Genomic DNA, 9,757 nt, shown 5'->3' with positions numbered 1-9,757 from the left:
GAAATAAAGAAACATGTACTTGAATAAGACTATAGAATCTAATTTTTATTTACTTGATATGATTGATTGACTGATGGATGAATGGATGGATGTAAAATCCTCTAGGTGCAGTATGTAGTTTTCATAACCAGATGTTGTGAAAATCTACACACGGGCTTCTCATTTCTCTAACTCTGTCTCTACATATATAAATATATATATTAAAGTGCTGGCAAAGTTACATGTAACAATAATAAGCAGACCACTGCCTGCCCATTCTGTAGAAGTCAGATGCGTATGGTTAAATAATGTAATGCATGCTATGTATGTGCATTTATGTGTAAATAAAACCCTGAAATATCAGTTTAACCCTTCACTATATTCACAAATAATATTATATTCGCACATTAAGAGGTAATTGGTGGTTTTGTCAACTCCGTCAGCTTACAGGTCAACTCCGTCAGCAGTAGAACCTGACGGAGTTGACGTCTGACGGAGTTGATGTAAGGACATGTATTTTCCCTCCAAAACATGTATTCTACACTGCAGCTAGGTACTTTTTCCTCAGTTGCTAGCTGTCCCAATAAACTCACAAAATTGCTTAAATTCAATCCACTATGGTTTAAAAAAAGTATCTCAACAGAAAGATGGTATTGACATGGTGCAGCTGTGACCATAGGAATATTGACATTGTTTGTCTAAAATATGAAAAAATTTAAAATGTACCAGAGCATGTGTGGTAATGCTGCATTCACCACAGGCAGGGAGATGAAAAGGGGTCCTCAGAGATATAGCTGACCATGCTAATTCCTGATTTAAAGAGCTTTACGAAAAAATCTGACGGAGTTGACAGAAACTGAGGACACAACTTTAATAGGCAGATTTTTATGGAAAATATTGTTTGATGTTTACTTCATGCATTGTTTTTTATATTTATACCCCTTATTTGTTATTTGACATTTATATTTTCACAATTTTAGAGCTTTTTTAAAGTTTTTTGAGATGGTTAATATTGTAACCTCTTGCTGAGGACAAGTAAAATAACATGGACCTTCCAACCAAAGACCATACATTTAATCAAATTTTCCCCAAAAAGATAAAAAGGCTTATTCTAAAAATGCGATAGGTATATACTATTCCTTTAGATTTAACTTTGTAAGTATGTCAATCATGATGAATTTGTTATTTTTTGCTATAAATTAGACTTTTCTATGTGGGACATGTTTTGTCCCGACTCTCTCTCTCTCTCTCTCTCTCTCTCTCTCTCTCTCTCTCTCTCTCTCTCTCTCTCTCTCTCTCTCTCTCTCTCTCTCTATATATATATATATATATATATATATATATATATATATATGTATGCACACACCTCTGTAGAGATATATGCATTGACCCAGGAGCACATTTGACAGTTTATAGATTTCATTCCAGTATCTGCTGCTTCACACACACTGATCACATGTCCATCCATATGACCAATCTGGGACAGCGCTCTGTCACCATGAGGACGAATACAACTTGTGACTTTGACTTCCCGTAATTAACAAATAACTGTTTGAGGAAGATTTTACAGCCTGTATGTTATGTAATTTCTGCAACAGCCCAAATGAAGTCAGCAAATCATTATTTACAGCTGATAACAGAGAAATCTGATTAAAAACTGCGTTAGTGCGGCCGTAGCGAATTCATTTCTCTGAAGTTCAGTTCTGTTTCAAAATAATATCTTGAGCGATGAGACAGGTTTGTGCAGCTTTACGGATCCAGTTTGCATGTGGAGGACACCACGGCTTTGAATACATTATTCTGACATTCTTTTCTCATTTACTTGAAGGAGCAAAATTAGATCTTTCTTAATTGTTTTCTTTGTCATCACTGTTGTTTATTCCTGTAGTGAGAAACAGGTTCTGACCTGCAGCCTTTCCACAGGTATGATTGCATGTGAAAGCGCAGTTCTAGGATATCTCTTGTTTGTCCAGGGAGTGGTGCAGTACGCCGACGTACTGGAAATATTTAGATCATGAGAACATGCCATGTGCTGCTATTTGGAAAAACCTGGGAATCCCATTTACCTACTGTAGATGAAACATCTAATCTGAACCACAAAGAGTTGTATTGCACACAACTCTCTGACCTCTAATTTAAGCCAAAACATTTTCCACTTTCTCCATATTAAGGCTGTCAGGTTGATTTACAGAGCATGTGATCTGCAACCAACAGGCCAGACCTGCCACAGTTGTTTCATTATGTTCTGTCTCTATCTAGACTATACATAATGGACGATTAAAGCAGTTTAGCTTACTTCAACTTTATTGGTGTGCAGTCATCAACTCTCTGTCCTAGTAACGTTATCTGAACTGCTCCGCATGCCCGGTGTAACCTCTAAATCAGTCCCCGTACAACAGTGCGGTGTAACCTCTAAATCAGTCCCCCGTACAACAGTACTTAAATAAACAATCCTATTGTTACATCTTTCTTTTTCTTTTCCCAAGTTAGTCTCTTTCCTTGAGTGTAGGTATTCTAGTGTAACACACTTTATGCTCTGTTCATTTATAACAGATCTAACATCATAAGCAATAATAGATCAACAGGTGTAAAACATCAGTTTTCCTACAAGTGCAACAAGTGTATAAAACAACACATTTCCATTTCTCCATTTTTTTTTTTTTTTTTTTTTTTCTTAGTCCATACTCTAATCACTGAGAATAGTCTTTCAGGTAGTGGGGTCTGACAACTCGTCGACCTGACCTGGTGACCGTCTCTTGGTTCGCTGGGCCACCTGGTGGTATGGCCGCCTCAGTCACTGTTGGTGTGGGTGTGTTTTGTGTTAGTGTGCTCTTGGTGAGATCGTGTCTGAGGTGGCGACGATTTCGTCTCAAAACACCTCCTGACTCCAACTCCACTTCATATGATCTATGGCTCACCTGTTGGACCACTTTCGCTGGTCTCCAGCCCTTGTGTGTGTCCCAGGGCTGTACTCTCACACTGTCCCCTCCTTTCAGAGTGTCCATGTCTTTTGCTGTGCGGTTGTAGTACTTTTCCTGTCTCTGTCTGTTGTATTTCAGTCCCTGTTCGTTGTGTGTTACCTCTGGCTTCAGCAGAGTGTCCTTAGTGGGAAGCAGGGTCCTGGTCCTCCTGCTTAGGAGTCTCTGTGCCGGGCTTGTGTTGAGGCCCTGGCTCGGTGTGTTGCGATGATCCAGCATGGCCAAGTACGGATCCTGTCTCGCTGCTGCAGCCTTCAGCATCAGGCGCTTGGCTGTCTTCACCGCTGACTCCGCCTTCCCGTTACTCTGCGGGTATCCCGGCGACGATGTCCTGTGTTCAAAGCCCCACTTCTGGCTGAAGTGCTGAAACTCTAGTGATGCATATTGGGGTCCGTTATCTGAGATAACAATGTCCGGGATCCCCTGTCGGGCAAAGTGGGCCTTGAGTTTTTTGATCACTGTGTTACTTTTAGTGTCAGGCAGATAATCAACCTCCCAAAAGTTTGAATAATAGTCTACTGTTATCAGATAGTCTTTATTGTGAAAGGAGAAAAGGTCTGTTCCTACCTTGGCCCAGGGTCTGCTTGCCATGTCATGTGGGTGTAGTGTCTCTCTTTGTTGCTTTGGATCCACTGACCTACATATGTCGCATTTGGAGATGAAGTTCTTGATCTCCTCATTCATTCCAAGCCAGTATACACACTCCCTCGCTCGCCTCAGACATCCTTCAACTCCTAGGTGAGAGGAGTGGATTCTGTGAGTGATTCTATGCCATCCTGGAAACTCAATTCATCTTGGAAGGTGTGGTAGTGCCTGATGTCGTTTGGTAAGTCCTGTTTTCTCTTGGGCCACCCTGATAGTATTCTATATGCCACACTCTGTAACTTTGTGTCATCTTTCGTTGCAGCCCTGATGGCACACAGTCTCTCTGCTGAAATGGGTAGGTAGCTGACCATGTTTACAGTCTCTATGTCTGTCTCACTCTCTCCCCTAGTGCTCTCTGGTAAGTATGCTCTACTCAGCGTGTCTGCAAGTAACATATCTCTGCCTGGAACATAGGTCACACTAATATCATATTGCTGCAGCCTGAGTAGCATTCTCTGCAGTCTCTTAGGTGCACTAAGTAAGGGCTTGCTGTGTATATTCTCTAGGCTTGTGGTCACTTTGTACTGTGACCTCTCTACCATAAGTATACTGATGAAACTTTTCCATCCCAAACACGATGGCTAAACATTCTTTTTCTATTTGGGCATAGCCCTTTTCAGTTGGTGTGAGTGCCCTACTGCCAAATGCTACTGGTTTACCTTTCTGTGTCAGGGCGGCCCCCAGTCCTGTGTCAGATGCATCACACTGAAGCGTCAACTCCTCTTCCTTGTTGTAGTACTGTAGGACTGGTGCTCGAGCGATTTTGTCTTTCAGCCTTTGAAACGCCCCTTCTTGGATGTCCGTCCATTCCCACATGTTCTCCTTGCGCGTGAGTTGTCTCAGAATCTCACAGTCATCTGAGAGATGGTCATAGAACTTAGAAAGATAGTTGACCATCCCAACTAGTCTCTGCACCCCTTTTACGTCTGTTGGCCTTGGCATCTCTCTGATTGCCCGTACTTTCTCCGGGTCAATCCTCAGTCCATCGGCCGTGAGCAGATGACCTATGTAGGGTACCTCTTTTTGTCTGAGCTTGAATTTGTCCGCGTTCAGCTTGATGTTGCGCTCTCTGCACCTGCTTAGAAAGATTCTGACTTTCTCGTCATGGTCCTTTTCTGCCTCCTCTTGTGTTGCTCCTTCCCCCGTGATTAACACATCATCTGCTATAATGTAGACTCCTTGGAGGCCCTCCAGGGCCTGCATGAGCTTTCTTTGGAACACTTCCGGTGCTGGGCTTATTCCCATTGGCATCCTTAGCCAACGGAAGCGACCAAATGGTGTGGCGAATGTGGTGAGGTAGCTCGACTCTTCTTCTAGTTTGACGTGCCAGAAGCCTTGCTTCACGTCGCAGACTGTGAACACCTTTGCCTTTGACATCTCCGGCAGGATGTCATCTATAGTTGGGAGTGGATAGTGACTTCTTTTTAGTGCCCGATTCAGCGGTTTTGGGTCTATACAGATCCTCAGCTTCCCATTAGGTTTTCTCACTGCGACCATGCTGCTGATCCAGTCAGTGCTGCGTTCCACTGGTTTGATTATCCCTCTTCTCTCTAGGTCTTTGAGTTCCTCTTGTAGAGGTGTCATCATAGCTACAGGCACTCTGCGTTTTGGCAGTTTCACTGGTGGTACTCTGTCATCTATCTCTATTTTATATTCACCCTCCATGCAGCCATCTCCGGTGAACACATCCTCAAACTCTTCCTTTATTTTATCCATGGTCACGTGTTCTCCCTTTGTCACTGGGCTCGGCTCCTTCTTCACTATGCTGTCTATAGCCAGAATGTTCTCGTACTGTACTTTTATCAACTTCATTGCCTCGCTGGCTTTTCTGCCCAGTAAAGGGATTCTGCTATTCTGGTTAACCACTTGAAACTCTAATCTGTATAGCTTGTTGTTTCTGGGGTTTCTGACCTTAACCTTACATGTACCCAGAGGAGTCAACTTGGTCTTGTTATACATCACTAGCACTTTCTCAGTGTGCTCTAACTGTGTATCTGGGTTTAGTAGGTCGATGGGGATGATATTGCAGGTGGCCCCACAGTCTATCTGGAAGTTAACAAACTTTTCACCTATATTCATTCCTGCAAAGAGCTGCTGGCCCTGACTGTGGCTGTCTTTAACCTGGTTTACAGTTTCATCCTCTTTATTTACTTCAGTTATGTAGTTGACATCCTCATATGAGTCACTGTCACTAGTCTGCTCTGTAACTGCATGCACTTTCTTAGTTTTCCTACTGATCTCTCGTCTCGATCTGCACTGAGCTGCAAAATGATTTTCCTTTCTACACTTTTTTCCAAAAGCTGGGCATTTTTTCTTATTCCTCTCATGTGTTCTACCACAAAACTTGCACAGTATGTCATTGTATCTTTTTTTCTCTTCTGCCTGTTTTAGTGCATGTACCTCCTCCGCTGTCTGTCCTTGCAGTGTTCTGCTATCCTCCCTAGACAGCTCTGTAGCTCTACAAATGTGCAGGCATGTATCTAGAGTCAGCTTCTCTTCCCTGAGCAATCTCTCCCTCAGCGCTGAGCTATTTGTACCACACACAATCGGTCTCTAATCAGTGAATCTCTAATGTCCCCAAAATTGCAACTGCTAGCAAGCGTTCTCAAATCAGTTACATAGCTGTCCACATTTTCATCCAAGCCTTGGTTCCTCGTGAAGAATCGGTATCTTTCCACAGTTTCGTTTACCTTGGGGTTGCAGTACTCGTCAAACTGCATGATCATTGAACTCACTGTGGTCCTCGCTGAAGGGCTAGCACTCGCCAAAGTTGCCCAAAGTTCCCTGCCTTTTTCTCCGATGAGATAGTTGAATAGTTTGACTTTTGTGGTTTCTTCAGCGTCTGGCATGGTAAGGTCCATGTACAGCGTGAACTCCTCCTTCCAACTTTTCCATGACTTCGCCAAGTTGTTGAAGTCCAAAATCAAAGTTCCCGGGGGTTTTAGCCCTTCCATCGCTAGCTAAACTTTCACTTTCCTTAGTTAATTAATTCTGACAATTTTCGACGTGCACACCGCTGCCACCATGTTTCATTATGTTCTGTCTCTATCTAGACTATACATAATGGACGATTAAAGCAGTTTAGCTTACTTCAACTTTATTGGTGTGCAGTCATCAACTCTCTGTCCTAGTAACGTTATCTGAACTGCTCCGCATGCCCGGTGTAACCTCTAAATCAGTCCCCGTACAACAGTGCGGTGTAACCTCTAAATCAGTCCCCCGTACAACAGTACTTAAATAAACAATCCTATTGTTACAACAGTGGGCTGAAAAATCCTAGTGATAGCTTCCTAGACAGGATGTACAGTCGCATTATGCGACAATTAAATAATATTGTTTTTCCATTTTAAGATCACACCCAATTCACTTTTGTGGCAGCTCATTATTACTTTTCAAGGCCTTCCGAACGAAGTAGTATCTCAATATAAATATTTAGGTTTTTAATATTGATGATTCCCTGGGTTTTGCTCCCCACATTCAACAGTTGGTAAAAAAAGAAAGAAATTAAAGTTGGATTTTTGTTGTAGAATTGGATCTTGTCTTTTGAGGCTAGAAGGTGTCTTGTCATTGCCACTTTTCTACCTATTTTGGAGAATGGCGATATAGTTTATATGCATGCACATTTAAACTTGTTGCATTTGTTGAATTCTGTGCATTACATTTTATCACTGGTCTATGAACTCTTACTCATCATTGTCTTCTGTATTCCCACATTGGATAGATTTCCTTATCCACCCACTTACTTCCCCCTTATCTTGTCTCCCTTACTGATAGGAAATATTCAGGAGTTCATTTTAGAAATTGTACCTAAGATTTTTCACTGATTATCCCTCAGACTGAACTGCAGAGGGACTTGAAACTGAAGGATTTGGTCTCTGTTAATGTATTTAAGGTTGTTCTAAATCATTTTAGAAATAAGGTTTTTGTTTTGTTTTGCCCAATTTCTAATCATATCCTGCCAAAATTGTATCATTAATGTATTTACATGTCTGTAGTTTTGATTTGAAATTGTCTGTGTGCTGCTGCAATTTGGATAAATAAAGGTACATACATACATACATACATACATACATACATACATACATACATACATACATACATACATACATACATACATACATACATACATACATACATACATTATCTTTAGTTGTGCAAAGTGATCAGTGACAGGGACACCTGCTGGTTGAGAAGTGTAAAGACAACACGCTTAGAAAGCACAGGGGGCAAAACATGTTGTGTTTCTCATTCTCTTTAACTTGGATTTTACTTAAATAAACTTTTTTCCACAGGAGAAAGTTGTAGTTTTTCTTAGTATTTACCTTTGGTAGGTTTTCTTTAGTGCTGTATCAAAGTTATGGAGATTCCAAAAGCTGCACAATTTCCTAGTATTTTATAGTGGCACACCATGGTTCTAGATATAAGCCAGAGGTCATGTTGTGTGACAGTCAGAGTAAAACTTTATCAGGAAATATAAGGGGAAAAAAGCTACATCATGTTTCAGTGTCAGAAAACATAAGCCTCTTTAATATTCATAACAGATAAGTCATTTCAATACATAGTGTTCTGAAACTATAAAGGTTAGTGTAATGCTGCCCTAAGTCCCTCTTATCCAGAAATGGAACTGAGCTTTGTGTATGTACTTCGATCATAAAGATGGATTTTTTTTTCCCTTAATCACCAAAAGCTGTCTCTTTGTGTGAAATCCTTGTCGTCCAATGAATGTGTAGCAATTTGGCTTTCAGGCTGGAAACAATCCAAAATTGCAAAACGGACTGACGGACAGCTATAGTTCAGTGAACACCTAAATTATTATTATTATTCTTTTTTCACCAATCATGGATGTTTATTGTGAGCAAAACGTTTTTCAGTTTTTAAAAAAAAGTTGTGTTACAGTGTTTTTACTCTTTTGTCAGGACAAAATTTCTACGGACCACATTTTTTAATTAAATCAACAACCATAGTCTCCAAATATTCCTGATGCATTCTTACAAAGTGTTACGAGCGAAAGCACAGACTCATTTTGCTTTCAGTATTTGAACGAAATGAGTGATGGTTGTATGTCAGATTTTCTGATTTTTTACTTCCTTTCTAGTCACCACATGTGCAGCAGATGCTTCAAGGGACTTTTATCTTTAAAGGAGCAATAAGAAATTTACTGTAAAATCAACCTAAATCATTCTCATTTTCACCCAGGATGGAAGTAACATTCCCTATAAACCATTCCGTCCTCTCTATCAACAATTTCTTAGTCAAGTTTTTCTCCTTTCAAAATCAGAGGTATGGTGCGGAAATATTTTGGTGCAGAGTGTAGCCCGTGTTTACTTCCTGGTTCCTGAGCCAATCATATGAGAGTTCCCAGATTCCCAAAAGAGAGCGCAGCATTTGATATTTTATCTTGGCAAAAGAGCAGCAGCCTGCAAACATGGAAACCAGTAAGACAAGCGGACTAGAAACAGAAGACAACACAACATCAGATACCTATTCTGTGTTAGTAGAAATTCATGGGGTTTCACAGCAGCAACAGACCGTTGATGAAATTACACAGGCTGTTGTCAGTGGCAAGGTAATATCAGAATAACAGTCATGGTCAGAACAGTAAGAAATCTACTTCAATGCTACCCATAGTTTTACTTTTTGAATTATATCTTTTGTTATGAATGGTCATTTACCACTTGGGTTAACTGGACTCACAATACATTCCTTTCAACTCTCTGGGTTGGCAGATTGCCAGTCTGTCTCCAACCCTCTCCCCAGGATTCCTCTTCCACTCTGGAATAATCTGATATTCATGTAAATCTTCCCAGTGTAAAGTCATATTCAAGCTCATTATTACGTATTTATCTCATTGTGTTATACACTGATCTCACTGCATGTTGGACTTCAGACATGCAAATGGCAATGCCAAATACAACTGTAAAGGAAACAGAGGGAAAAATTATGTTATATATTACACTGTGGCTTGTCTATTATCTCTGAATGTGACAGTTTTGTAATTTGGTTCTGCAGGTGTGCTAAACATCCTCATCGGATTCCTTTGCAAAATTACTGCATTTGTTGCTACGAAGTTTCATGAGTGCAAGCTGAGAGGCGTATTCTTGAAACACAAATGTCTATTTTCAGCTGTAATGGCTGCAGGTGTGTCTCTTTCACAG

The sequence above is a fragment of the Fundulus heteroclitus genome, chromosome 12, assembly GCF_011125445.2.
Source record: "Fundulus heteroclitus isolate FHET01 chromosome 12, MU-UCD_Fhet_4.1, whole genome shotgun sequence".
In the NCBI taxonomy this organism is placed as follows: domain Eukaryota; kingdom Metazoa; phylum Chordata; class Actinopteri; order Cyprinodontiformes; family Fundulidae; genus Fundulus; species Fundulus heteroclitus.
The sequence above is the reverse complement of the archived record's forward strand: the minus strand, read 5'-3'. Positions refer to the sequence as shown.